Below are 14315 nucleotides of genomic sequence, written 5' to 3'. Positions count from 1 at the left end.
CCTGCGCTGGAGCCGGTCGAAGAGAATGGAAAGCTACAGTCTCTTGGAGCCGTCCAGCCTTGGCAAGGCAGCCCGGGGCCTTATAAGGAAATGTTGTTCCCTCTCAGCCAGTGGGACTGGGATAGCGCCCCAGGCCTGCAGGACAGAGCTGCCCTTGTGGCGGCGGCGGTAGGCTGGGGGTGCCACCCGTGAAGCTCTCAATGGACCACTTCTGCAGGCTCAGCATTCCCTCTCGGCCCTGGCACTCTAGTCCCCTCTCCCCATACCCACCCACTCCTCAGTGCCCCGCGCTGATTGGAGGAAAGGGGAAAAAACAAACCAAAACAAAGACTTGGCAAGGTCGCTGGCCTCATTGCCTTTTGACGCTGAATTACTCAGAAAACAGATTGAAATCGAATTCTGTCTTTTCCCTGAAGGACGCATGAGTAAAGGAATCCCTCTGACCTCCGGCACCCCGTCTCTCTGTGAACACAAGAATTAGCGCCCTGCTCAGTCTGGTGAAGAAGGGCCGGAGGCTGAGACTTATGGACAGTGCCTTCCGCCTCGTGAATTCGCCTTTCCCACCTCCCATGGGAAAGCCGGAGCCTTTGGAAGCCGCAGGAGAAAGGTGACTCTCCTCAGGCTCCTCACCTGTGCCAGGCGGGCCAGAGGGCCTGCAAGACTCGGAATTGTGTTGAGGAAAAACACAGACTGCCCACACTGAGAGCCGTCTTTCTTTGAGTAAGAACAGCAAGCATTACTCAGGCTCCAGAAGGAGGCCTGTTCTGCAGCCAGGCGAGGGGAGCCCGAGAAGACCTCACTCAACTTGATGTTGAACTTGCCAGTGGGGGTAGAAGCAGAAAAGATCTTGACCGTGGCCTTTTGCTGTGACTGTTCGGACACACAGAGAGCCAGGCGATCCTGGAGCTAAGAGACTTGAAACAGACGGCCAGAGCGGCTTCCTCCTAAGGCTCACAGTCTCTTCCCAGCCTGCCGGGTGCACTTCGGCCGGCATGTACAACTGTGACTGGGTACTCAGTTCCTCAAGTCTGTTCACCTAGGATCTCCAGGTCCCCGCAGGGTGTCAGTCATTATGGGGCACCTCCAGGGTACAAAGGGGAATAAACACCAGGACCCGGAGAAAATTGTTGGTTTATAGTGCCCAGAGCAAAGCTATGAGAAGCACAGGAGAGATGTGATGCCCAGGCTACCAGCCCTGGTGAAAGCACAGGAAAGTGTTCTCAGGGCTGTGTGGAGGGAAAGACCTCTCAACTACAGTCTTAGTCAGGGCTTCTATTGATGTACTAAAACACCATTGACCAAAATCAACTTGGGGAGGGAGGGTTTACTTTATCTTATGCTTCCAGTTCATCACCGAAGGTAGTCAGGGCAGGATCTCAAGGCAGAAAACTGGAGGCAGGAGCTGATGCAAAGGCCTCGGAAGAACGCTGCTTACTGGCGCGCTCCTCATAGCTTGCTCAACCTGCACTCTTATAACAACTGAGACCACCAGCCCAGGGGTGCTACCGTCCACCGTCAGCTGGGTCCTCCCACATCGGTCATCAATCAAGAAAGGGCACCACAGGCTGGACCATGGGCTAATCTGACGGAGGCATTTTCTCAGTTGAGGCTCCCCCTTTCCAAATGGCTTGTGTCGGGTTCACATTAAACTAGCCGGCACCTGAGGTGTTCACAGGAATCGGTGAGTATAGGTGCTGTAGAAAGGATGAAATTTGAGGTGGGAAAAAAAAGCTAAGATTTGGAAAGTAGCATTTTGAGAAAGTGGAAAGAAGGGGTTTCATTTCTAGAGGAGCCCTTCTAGACTCAGTTGAAGGGAAGTTCGGGGCTCTGACAGTGCCTGTGGAGAGACAGGCATGGCTAGACTAAAGGAGGATGGAAGGTCTTATGGCTGGAAAATGGGCAAGCAGGATAGTTTAGAGGTCTTGAATTCCAGTGAGGAGACTCAAGAGATAGCCAGAAGCCACAGGGAGCCCTTGAGCATTCTGGAGGTGTGGCCATAGTCACTGTAGGTGTAGTGTAGAAAGGCGATAGAGCCTCAGGAACACAGGAAGAACTGGGGGTGGGGGGTGGCCTTCCCTGTTTCTCTACAGTCAGGGCAGGCTCTGGGCTGGGAGACCCTGCTCTCAGGCTGTCTACCAAGAGCATCAAGCGATGCTGGGTCTTTGAGGTGTGTCTGAAGAGTTGATAAAGCTTCCCTCAGGAGAGGGCGGGGGCTGGCTGCTTTGATTCATTTTTCTTTTCATGTTGAGGGGCTTCATACTTAAATCATACCATTCAGAGGTGTACTAAACACCTGGGCTTCTATTCTTTTTGATAGAAATATGTATGTATGTATGTATGTATGTATGTATGTATGTATGTATGTATGTAGCCAGAGTTAAAATGGAAAGGGCACTATGATGCAGCTTCCTATCAGAGAGTCTGTCTTTTGTAAGGTATCCCCTGTCCACATTTATCCACTTGCCTCGTGTCCTCTGATTGCAAGCAGCTGCCTACACCCCTGCTCCCCCTGGCACCGTGTGATTATTTCCCCCTCCTTCTCTCCCTCTCTCCTTCTGGAGTACTGCCCTCCTGCAATGGTATACCACTACACTGAGAAGACACAGGGCCTCTGCTGAGTGGTTTGGTCCGTGTTGGAAGGGGCACAGGACTAGCTTTTTACCCTCCAGGAAAATCCAGAATGTCTAGTGGAAAGCCATGAAGTCCCCTCAGTGTTCCAGACCTGTCTCACTGCTCAGCACATCCAGCTCAACTGTAGGGTGGTAGACTTGAGTTTGAGCCTCACATGTGGTCATATGGCCAGAGAAGGATGTCCCTGGACAGCCGATGCGCTGCACCTTGGTAGCAAACGTTGATTGCCATCAAATGTCTTCCCTGACATTGCAGTCACTGTGTCTGCACTGGAGGTTCTGATTATGGCTCGTTATGGGTTTTTAGGTGATGATAATTCTCTTTAAAGGGATTTATATGATCGTTTTATGGTGTAGTGCTGTCATAATTGTAAAGAGAGAATTTCAAGGAGCGATCATCAACACGATGATCGAAGTCTCATAGGTAAAGCAAATGCTTGTTTGTTATTGTTTGTCTTGGTGTTTCTTTTATTAATTTTTATACCCCCACCTACATTGTGGACTAGCTAGTCTCAGCCTCTAACACAAGGGAATGTCTTTGACAGTTCTCCCGTGAACATTTTCATTTTGGTTGATTTCATCTGTTAATTCATTATTTGTATAGTTATCCTACTTAGTAATGGATAGTTTAAAACCTCGAAGAGTAGGAAGTCGATTCAATGTATCCTCTTCTTCCTCTTTACTCTCTTACTTCCTTCCCAAAGTAGTGCGTGTTTCCATTTCTGGTGCATCTTTCTCTGGAATATGTTCAGGAAATGCTGGCCAGAGGTTTTCCTAGTCCAGCTTGCATGGGATGAAACAGAACTATTCACACAGAGTTCTCTAGGGGCACATGTTCTCCCAGGTTTTTCTCCTCAGAGTGCAAAACCCTCCTTCTAAATGCCAGAAGACTTCATTTAGTGCAGGCGAACCCAGAGCCACCCTGACCCCTAGCTTGACCCCACTTGAAGATTACCTGAGGGTACCGAGCTTACTATGTGGGATGACACTCACATGCTTTGTGCAGGCTCTTAAGGAACCTCAGAGGGGACTGTCCTCTCAGTTTTTGTGCTAATTCTGGAGATCTTGATGGAGGGTAGGGTTATGTGGTACAAGAGTAGCTGGGAGCAGGGGCAGAGTGATGTCTTAGCATTTTCCTCTCCAAGTTACATTTCTTTAGCTCGACATGTACTGGGCTGGACTGAACTGGATATCATTTGTTCTAGACCAAACCTTACAGATCAGGGATATTATTTGACTACAGTTGCTCCATTGATGCTGGTCCTACCTTCCCCACGGATGCTGTGGGAGTCTGCCTTGCTTTCCCATCACAGTGGAGCCCTTCTCGCTGATGCTGCTGGAGCCCTCTCCTGTTCACTGAGGATGCTGGACCACTGTATTGCTGACCAGTACTGGAGTTACATTTTCTCCGAGAGGATGAGGATTGATCACTTCTGGACTCTCTCCTCTGTGGATGCTGGTTTCTGGGAAGGCTATCTAAGGCCCATTCGGTAAATGAGTCTCTTTTCCAAACGGAAAATGTTTCTTCCGTTTGTGAGCACCATGGTCCCTCCAGTGTTCTGTCATCGGACATTCCCCCGTGTCAGCCGCCCAGGACACTGCTGTTTAGCCACCACTTGCTGGGTGTCCTACGGGTTTCACTTACAGAGATAGCAACAAGTCAGCACAAACAGAACTATAAATATCTCGATAGTGGCAGATGCATGAAATCCGACTGGGTGGGGCAAACAGATGCAGATGCCCTGCTAGATAAGAGCACAGCTTTGAGCCTACTGAAATACTAAGCAAAGTGCGTAAAGGATAAAATTAAAAAAGAACTTACCTGTTTGCCTTTTGTCTTTAGCGGCATTTTCATTTTCTATCATTCCGTGCATGCACAATATATATTTTATGCAGTTGCAATCATCATGCAAATGCTATTTAGCATTTTGTGTTTCCACTTAATATCCTATACGCTTGCCATATTGCTCCAATCTTCATTTTATGGCTCCAGAAATGCCATTGTGGTGATTCACAGTGAGTGTTTTCCTTCTTACCTATAGCTGGAATTTTATGTCCCCAGCTGCTTAGCATTATGGATAATTTTTAAAGGAACATCTTAGGATATTTAGTTTTGTGCTTTCATTGATTTCTCTTAAGATTGGATTCAGGGAGGGAATGGACTTGGTCAAAGTTTGGACCGCTTCACAGGCAGTAACATTTCCTCTGGTCTAATGCCAATGGTGCCGGGCCGAGCTCTGAGCCTCATACTGATGCTATTGGGTCCCAGCACTCTGAGCCAGTAACTAGCATGTCCCCTGGCGACTGAGCAGAAGAGAAGACATTTGCCGGGTCCTCAGGGAAGCTGTTCCTGCACGAGTTCTCTGCTGGTGACTGCAGAGTGTGCATGGGGTGGGCGGGGATGTGTGCACTCCAGGGGCCTGTTGTTTGCCGAGGCTATCTCACTCGTGACTGCCACTTCAAGGGCCTCTGAAGCCCAACTGCTTGAAAGTACGACAGGGTTGGAATTATGCTGTAGCTCTGGGAGCGAGGGCTGCCTGGGGTGGAAGTATATAAATGTAGTGTATTCTTAGTGAGGGGATAGGATGGCCCTCATCAGTGACACCACACAGGGGCACACATCCTGTGGTGGATGTCTAATATGGATAGCACAGATGTCAGCTGAATTCCTTAGAGATCTGATGAATCTTGACCAAACTCCACTGCCAAGCCTATGAGAGCCTTGAGTCCACAACATACTTGGCATGAATGCCCGTATGGCACACTGCCCTGCATCCATCCACAAGGCCCAGCGTCTTCCTGAGTCTTCATCAGAACCCACTTGCTCCCAGGCCCTTTTGAGTTTGGTAGCTGCCAAAAATTCAGCATCACAAGAAGGATTCTCACAGAACGGGCAGCTTTTGCTATTGTTTTCCTGTCTCCCATTTTTCCAGCTCATTTGTCTGAACAAGAGGCAACTGAGTTCGTCTGTCTTCTCCACAGTAGCACCCTATAGTCAGGCTCCTTCTGTGCTCATTCGGTTATTTCCCCAAGCTACTACCTGAAAGAAAGTCAGGTAGAAATCTTTCTCCACTTCTTTGCCAGCTGCAAATAACCTTGTCCTTACAGGTGTATGGTAAGTGGGCAGGTATACCTTGCAGATATATGGTAGACGAGCAGGTATACCTTGCAGGTACATGGTAGGCAGGGAGGTATACCCTGCAGGTATATTGTAGGTGGGGATGTATACCCTGCAGGTATATTGTAGGTGGGAAGGTATACCATGCAGATATATGGTAGATGGGCAGGGATACTTTGCAGGTATATGATAAGTGGGCAGGTATACCTTATAGGTATGTGGTAGGTGGGCAGGTGTAACTTGCAGTTATATGGTAGGTGGACCGATATACCTTGCAGGTTTATGGTAGGTGGGGAGGTATACCCTGCAGGTATATGGTAGATGGGCAGGGATACTTTGCAAGTATATGGTAGGTGGCAGGTATACCTTGCAGGTATGTGGTATGAGCAGGTATACCCTGCAGGTATATGGTAGGCAGGCAGGTATACTTTGCAGATATGTGGTAGGTGGGCAGGTATACACTGCAGGTATATGGCAAGTGGGCAGGTGTACCCTGCAGATATATGGTAGGTGAGTAGGTATACCCTGAAGGTATATGGTAGGCAGCCAGATATACCTCGCAAATATATGGTAGGTGGGCAGGTTTGTTTGTTTGCTTTCAGATAAGACATACTAAAATTTGCTAAGGGAACACTTGAATCCAGGCTTCCCAGTAGCCCCCAGAAGTGTTTGGTTGGACAGATGCTCAGTATGAATATTGGTGCAGCATTAAAATCTGTTGAAACTCAGTCCCCAGTGTGAGGGCATCAGGAGCTGGTGGCATGGGGAGGCCTCCTGATTTGTTCATGGTGGAGGAATGCTTCTGGATGGGATTAGGGTCCTTGTAAAAGAGGACTGGGGAGCTTTCTCACCTTCTTCCATTCAAGGATGCAGTGAAGCTGACAGTGTTAGCCTAGAGCAAACCATCTTTGAGTAAAAGCCTCACCAGAACCTCACCATTCTGGCTTCCCGACCTTGGATTTCCAGTTTCCAGACCTGTGACAAACAGACTTAGGTTGCCTTTAAGCCGCACAACTGTGATGTAAGTTTGTATTTGCACCCCAACGATTAAGATAAATATCCTTATCCTGGTTTAGAGGCAAGGAAACAGACCCAGAGAAGGGGAGAAGCTGCTTCTGCCTCATAGCTGGTCACAGATGTGTGCAATGGGACATGTAGTCTGAGCTGCACATCACACTGTCAGCCAGCCCTGGGAGCCTCACCAAACGTTATACGTGGCAGGCATTCAATAAATGCCCATGCAGTAGACATGCTTGAGCCCTCTGTGTGCCCATGTCAAAGAGCACAGGATGGAGGATTTCTTATCACCCCAGTACTTGACCCTTAATCAAAACCAGATATGATTAAAAACTGTTGTATATGTACAAAATGGAATATTATTCATCCATCATAAGGAACGAAATGCTGATACATACTGAAACACAATAGACACTAAAACATTAAACCCGGAACTCCAGACTCAAAGCCATAGGAGTCTAGGATTCTACTCACACAAAGCATTTACATAAGCAAATCCACGTCAAGGGAAAACAGGCAGGTGTTGATAACTGATGGTTGGAAGAGGGAGAGCTTGGCCATGCTATGGATTAGGGTAAAAAGACCTCGTAGCTATCTAGGGATGGTGGTTGAGCGCATCGCGAGGGACTGGATGACATGAAACTGCGCACCTTAGAAAGGTTAACGGTTGTGTGATTTCACTGTAACTTAAACCAATGAAGTAACTGAGGAAGTAAGAGAGAGAGAGGTTGGAGCTGTGCCTTTCCTCTTTCTACAGTGAACCTCAGACATCCTTGCATGACTGGAATCCATGATGCTGTATCACTGGGCAGAGAACAACACCTACAGTCCCTGACTTTGCTTACGGCTGTGTGGACTCTGGGAGGTTTCGGCCTCTCTCTGGATTCCAGTCTCCCAGTCTGTGAAAGGAAGACATCGTCCAGACTGTACCCAAAGCCAATTGCAGAAAGTCTTGGGGGGATGTGTGTCCCCAAGAGCAGAAGCAAGAGGACTACACTGGAAGGGGAAGTGTTTTGTGGGATTCTGTGGAACTGTCTCTTCCCAGCTCACAGGTGGCTGATACTTTCAGAATCCTGTCACCTGGTCCCAGGGACAGTCACAGAGAGACCAGCCTCAGCTCCTGACCTTGTTGGAGCTCCCTCCCACATGCTTCAAGAGCAATGTAAGCCCCTTGGTAATCCTGCTCTGCACTGAGTCATTCAATGTCAATCAAATGTTTCTTGTGACGTCCCAGCAAGGAGAGAAGCCCCAGCCAGATCACCAAGACTTGACCTGAAGCTGCATTTTCAACATTCATGGAACTTTTAATTGGGCCGTGATTTGGAAACTCACCACGTATACATCAGTGTTTGAGTTGGGGAAGGGCCCACTGTGGACTCACTCATTCACTTTGACCCACTTCCCACATGTGTTACGTCCCAGGCACTTTGCTAGGCTTTAGGAAGATGTAGATGTGTTCAAGGATTGCATTTTTCACCAAGGACGATGGCCTCAAACAGGAAGACAGGGCATCAATTAGAAGTATAAAGTAGACGGACAGGCCGAGCTGTTGAGCGACGCAGTTGAGTTCATAGCCATGAATAGTGAGAGGAAGGGACGAGAGTCAAGGAACCCACTTAAGCTGGGTCCTCAGGGACAAACTGGGAGTTCCTCAAAGAAGGTGGCAGTTAGGGTCACCTGTTCCAGCAGGAGGAAGTCTTTTGTTGCTGTCAATGGTTACCTTTGCTAGTACTACCTCACAATCAAAGGAAGGCTACATTTCAGTTGCCTAGTTAGTGTTTTTTCCTTTAAATTATTTTACTTTTATTTATTTGTGTGTGTATATGTGTTTAAAAATTCCTCGGAAATAGTTCTGACTCCTCCTTGTAAAGTGCTAGATAGATAGAGTTTCTTGTCTCACAGCAGGTCCGTGTCACTCACTTCTGCCTAGACCTAAAGGCATCGACACTTGAAGTCCTTGCTTAGATCATCCAATGCCCTGTCACCCACTTCTAGTCTCTCCCGGTTGTCTCTGAGCAGTCAGGCTGGCGAGGACAAATGTCTTTCAAAGCTATGTTCCGCTGGCTGAGCCCCTGTTTTTCCTCTGGCCGTGCTCTTTCTGGATTCTCTTCACAGGAGGGCAAAGCACCTGGAGGCTGGTGCTGGGCATTTGCTTTCTGTGTCTGCAGGGCTAAGGCGTGCTCTGATCATGCTCTTTCAGGAGGAAATGTGTTCAGGGCCTGTGATCTGTGAAACCAGAGCCTACCACATGACTGAGCTCTCTTGGCCTGTGCTTACGGGGCATCACAGTCTACTGGGTCAAGTCCTCAGGAACAGATCTGAAGGACAGAGAACTTGTCCAATCTTTTCCTACCCGCTTCCTACCCAGCCTTCTCTTGTAATAGGAGGTGGGATTGACTCAGAATTTGGTGGTAAGAGTATGAGGTATTCAGAGGTAAGGGGGCCCTCATGCAGCCAATGCAGAACCGTGTCCCCCCGCCACCCCCCCCCCCCCGCCCCCAGTCTTGTACTCTTCGTTTGAATAGTTCATGTTGGAGTGCACAAGCATCTGGCTTGTATTGTTTTAGAATGATCTTCCAGGCAATCGTGAAAACTCTTATGTGGTTTCATATGCCTGTTCATCTTAGAGCATACCAAATGTATTCAACTCCCATCTAATTACCTTCCTCACTGCAGGTTAAACCCGGTCACCTCGTATGTGGTGTGCTTGCCTTGTTCTTCAGATATGGTATCCTCCAAGGGGAAATAATTCTAGATACTGACTGATCCATTTATCTAACAAACTTACCACAGAGGCCAGTTCTCTGATGCAAAAGAACACGAGACAGCAGGGACGTGTGGCTGTACATTCCATGAGGAAGAAAACTACCCACTGAGTAGAGCCTAGGAAAGAAACTCTTGTCTGATGCAGTGTAATTGAGCCCTCTCTGTGTCTCGTTCTGTTGGCAACATGAGTTGTGTGGTCTGACTTCCTGGGAACATAGACAATACAGCCTCTGGCCACTCTGCTGCTCGGAGAGGTAGTTCCCATTGGGGAGCAAGGGACATTCGGAGGAACACAGGCCATGGCTGCCACGCCAGGACCCCTCTCTGGCATCTCAGTTTTGAGCTCTGGTGAGGAAACAGTGCGAACGGTGAGGACAGATGCTCCCTCCTCTCATCTTCCTTCTAATTGTAAGCAGTGTTCTCCCAGGCTTCAGTGTGTGAACACCACTTTGGAGATCTTTGCCGAGGCTGCCTAACACCTGTACTGTAATTGACTTAATATTCTCTTTAACTTGATTTGCATTATAATTTAGTTTCACCAGAAGAATAATATCTTGGAAATCATAGTTTTGATGTGATAATTATATTTTTCTAATATACTCTAAAACACATCTATAATTATTCCAATAAAAATATTTGCACATTTACAATCCCAAATACGAGTATCGCACCGGCGATGTGCACATTTCAGGGAAGACTGATTGAGCGTAGAGAGTCCTGTGCATCACCCTGCCTGGGCTCTGAGTTGTGTTCTGCCCTTTTCCTCTTCCATGGGATCCTTCACGTTAGCTGTTTTACCTTTGTTCTTGAAGCCTGCCAACCTTATTTCTACCTCAGGGTCTTGGTTATTCCTACCTCAGGGTCTTGGTTATTCCTACCTCAGGGTCTTGGTTATTCCTACCTCAGGGTCTTGGTTATTTTTACCTCAGGGCCTTGGTTATTTCTACCTCAGGGTCTTGGTTATTCCTACCTCAGGGCCTTGGTTATTTCTACCTCAGGGCCTTGGTTATTTCTACCTCAGGACCTTGGTTATTCCTACCTCAGGGTCTTGGTTATTCCTACCTCAGGGTCTTGGTTATTCCTACCTCAGGGTCTTGGTTATTCCTACCTCAGGGCCTTGGTTATTTCTACCTCAGGGTCTTGGTTATTCCTACCTCAGGGCCTTGGTTATTCCTACCTCAGGATCTTGGTTATTTCTACCTCAGGACCTTGGTTATTCCTACCTCAGGACCTTGGCAGGAATGTTCCTGTACAGCTTCACATGTCTGATTTTCCAGACATTGAAATCTTAGTTCAGCTATCTCTACCTCAAGGAAACGTTCTAGCCAACTTAGATTGGCTGTTTCCATCCCGCTCTGTCCCTTACAGGTATCCCTTGTCTCAGCACTTCTAAGTATGCTACAAGACATATTATGTTTTTTTTTCTAGCATTCATTTATAATTCTTGCACCCCTAATAAAATGTAAATTTTAAGTGGGACGTGATGGCTTACACTCTGCAGTTCTGTCACTTGGGCAAATTTAGGCCACCCTGAGCCATGCAGTGAGACTCTCCCTCAAGAAACCAAACCAAATAAACAAATGGCAACCAAAAAAGACTCAAAGGAGGGATCTCACCTGTTTTATTTACTTCGCCTTTCCCAGCACTCAGCCACAACCTGGCATCATTCAATAACATTTGATAATGAATACAAACTGAAAAACCTGAGAAGAGTAAAAAATCAAAAATAAGCTTATCGGCTTTGTTAAGGCTTGGTATACATTGCTCCATTTGTAGACTGAGAAGCAACTTGGCCATGCGGCCCTTTGGGGCCAGCACCTGGGCCTATAAGCTCCCAGGCCTCCTGGTTTATCTACCCAGCCACAGTGACAGAAGCTGGGCAAGAGAGAGGAGTGGACTGCATCATCCCCTAATAGACCGGTCCTGTTCCCACAGGAGCAACCTGAGCAGAGGCTCAGAGAGCAAAGGGCAACTCCTCCCACATGAGGCCTGCCTCAGCGGCCCTAAGAGCCCACCCTCAGGAGACTGTCAGCCTCCGAAGTCACCCTGGAGGGGAGGGGTGGCATTCAAATGAAGAGACCTGAAAATCTTCAGCATGTCTATTTCACAACTTGAAATGGAGACGGAGGAGCAGATGGGAAGTCTTCCTAGTCATAGACTTACGAAGATGGTGGACACTGCTTCTGTTGCGGAATAGAAAGCAGTTAGCACAATAACCCCGACATGAGGAGAGAGGCCACCATTTCCTAATCCCAGCTCTCCAGAAACATTTGTCATGGGTTCTACGGTTCACCTCCCTGATCCCCTTCTGGACCAAAGAACTTTTCCTTGCTACTCATTCCTACTGTAATTATAGCTGGTTCCTCCCCGGAAAATAGTCTAAAAGACACACTTACCCTAGGGGCAGCTCAGATTCGATGATTTTAGGGGGTTACAAAGCCTTGCTCCCCCTCAAATTCCAAAGGGCAGGACCTGCTGGGGGCCGATGACACTGCTTCTCAATCTCTCCTGTTTCCTGCGCCCTCTTCTCTCACATACCCCAAGACTCTGATCATAAATCTGCATCTTTAGTCTTTCCCAGGGAGCCCCAGGACCCTGTGTGTCCAGCCCCAAATGGCCGTGTCCTCATCATCCATACTGTGTTGCCTAGGAACCAAGTCCTTACCCAGGTCTCTACTCCTTCAACATACTACACTTCAACTTGAGACAAACCACATCCAAATCAACGGTGCTCGGTGCACGTGAAAGAATCCGAATGACTCAGGTGAGCGGGGCATGGCGGCATGTTCTTGTAGTCTGAACTTCTGGGGCTCATCGTGGGAGAGCAAGGCTGGCAGGTCTATAAAGCACGAGCCTGACTCGACGGACAGACAAACAGACAGGCAGACAGGCAGTGAGGCAGACAGACAGGCAGAGAGGCAGGCAGACAGGCAGAGAGACAGAGAGGCAGACAGGCAGACAGGCAGGCAGACAGACAGATCACCCTTTTTCAAGACACAAAACGTCAAAGCTATGACCTGTCTGTAGAGCAGCCAATGTTTCCCTAAACTGTGCCCTGTACATGTAGCTCCGCCCACTTGTCCCCCACCCCCCACCCCCTCATCTTCAGCTTGCTCAAGGCAGAGTCTGGTTGGCTTCTGCCTTCAAGGTGTCTTTCACTACCCTCAGACTTCTCCTATGCCCTCTGACCCTTCCCATGTAGGGTTTGTGCTGTGGCTTGGCCTCTCAACAGTCTCCTGCCTGGGAACTACCACGACTGAGCCCTTTAGGTGCCCAGGTCTGGGTCATGCCACAGGTCATGTTAGCTTACTCTGAGGTATGGGTGTAGCTTGCTTCATCACTGGCTGCCAGAAACAGCCAGGTGCACCACATGGAAGTCTAGGACAGCAAATTCATGATGTGATGAGGGACAGGACCTGGGAGGGAGGTGATTTCTATTCCTACCCTCCTTCTGGCTTCTTACAGCCTTATCAATGTGCTGTTTCTTACAGCAGAGGCTCCTACAGCCTCCATCACAGGCCATACTCTGTGTGTGTGTGTAGGGGTGCAGCATATTTGCCTTCTTGGGGTTCTTTTCCTTATCTACTGGCCTTCCCTTTACTCTTGCTTTGCTACCCTGGGATTATAACACATGCCCCCTGCCCCTTTTCATAATTTTTCCCCTTTAGGAAAACCAGGTGAAGACACAAAAATTGGATTTATTTGATTCTCACTAAATGTTTTTATGGAAGGGGACAGTAATTGTTGCCCAAAGCTGCCCTGGAATTGGTAGATCAGGGTGGAGACCATTGTTCAGCTTCAGACTGGATGCTTTTCCTCACACCTGGTTCTAAGTTTTCATGGAGGAGCGCGACAACCAATGACTGTTTCTTTGCCTGTGAAGGCAGTCGCAGGGCAGGAGCGTGGTGAGAGAAAGCACATGGCACTCACTAGAAAGGAAACTGAAAAGGCTTCCGAAAGGAGGAAGAGGAATTGGGACGACGACCGACCGTCCACCGACTGCCTGGGAGAGCTCTCTTCCTCTTGTGTAACTTTCTACAGGTTCACAATCAAACGCCATCGCGGCGCACAGTGGTTTCCTAGGTCTGCCATAACAAACATCAGAAATGCTGCAGGCTGGAGATCAAGGGGTCCCCATGGGGCTTTGGCGGGGGAGAGGGGGTTGGAACTCCTAAAGAGGTCTCTCTCCTCTTCTGGCTTCCAGTGATGCTGACAACCCTTGACTTACTGGCCACAGTCTTAGGTTAGTCTTCGCATGCCAACTGCTCTATGCTGTTTTTTTTTTGCTTGTCCTTGGAGGGTACTAGTGATGGCGTATGGGGTTTTCTCACTCAAGCTAGGATACTCTCCCCACATCAAGATGCGTTTTCATTACCTATAGAAAAACTCCCCCACCCCCCAAGGCCATTGTAACTTCCAGTGGTCAGAGCTCATGGCATTTAGGGGCTCTTATTCAGCTCACTGGACTGCGTTCCAGTGCTATGCCTGGATATGTTTACACGTCCTCAAGCGTGTGTTAAGCACTTCTGAGTGTTTCCTCACACTGCACCATTGTCCCATCTGCTGGTGCAGAGGGAGGAAGTCCTGAGATACACAGCCAGCGGAAGCCAAACTTTCTGCCTATTCAATAGTTAGCAGCTCCAGACTGAAATTTACCATGTCTCACCCTCCCAGCCCAAGGTGGGGAGAGGGATACCTTCGAGGAGGCGACCACCTCCGTGGGACTTCCTAGAGGATAGTGTGATGCCCCTGCTGGCAGACCTCTATCCTTGAGCTGCTTCTGT

At 48.5% G+C, this 14315-nt stretch overlaps 1 long non-coding RNA gene across 1 annotated transcript in view; it reads left to right on the top strand.

Annotated features, from left to right (window-relative positions):
- The first annotated feature begins 9 nt into the window (after positions 1-9).
- Positions 10-14315, top strand: part of LOC121821682 (uncharacterized) — a 32289-nt gene continuing 17983 nt past the window's right edge. Inside the window, exons 1-2 of the long non-coding RNA XR_013043693.1 lie at positions 10-1681; positions 12103-12295. This is a non-coding gene — a long non-coding RNA (uncharacterized LOC121821682). The remainder of the gene's footprint in view (positions 1682-12102; positions 12296-14315) is intronic.

Source organism: Peromyscus maniculatus, chromosome 12 (assembly GCF_049852395.1).
Source record: "Peromyscus maniculatus bairdii isolate BWxNUB_F1_BW_parent chromosome 12, HU_Pman_BW_mat_3.1, whole genome shotgun sequence".
In the NCBI taxonomy this organism is placed as follows: Eukaryota; Metazoa; Chordata; class Mammalia; order Rodentia; family Cricetidae; genus Peromyscus; species Peromyscus maniculatus.
Note: the sequence above shows the minus strand (reverse complement) of the source record. Positions and strands in the feature narration are given on the sequence as shown.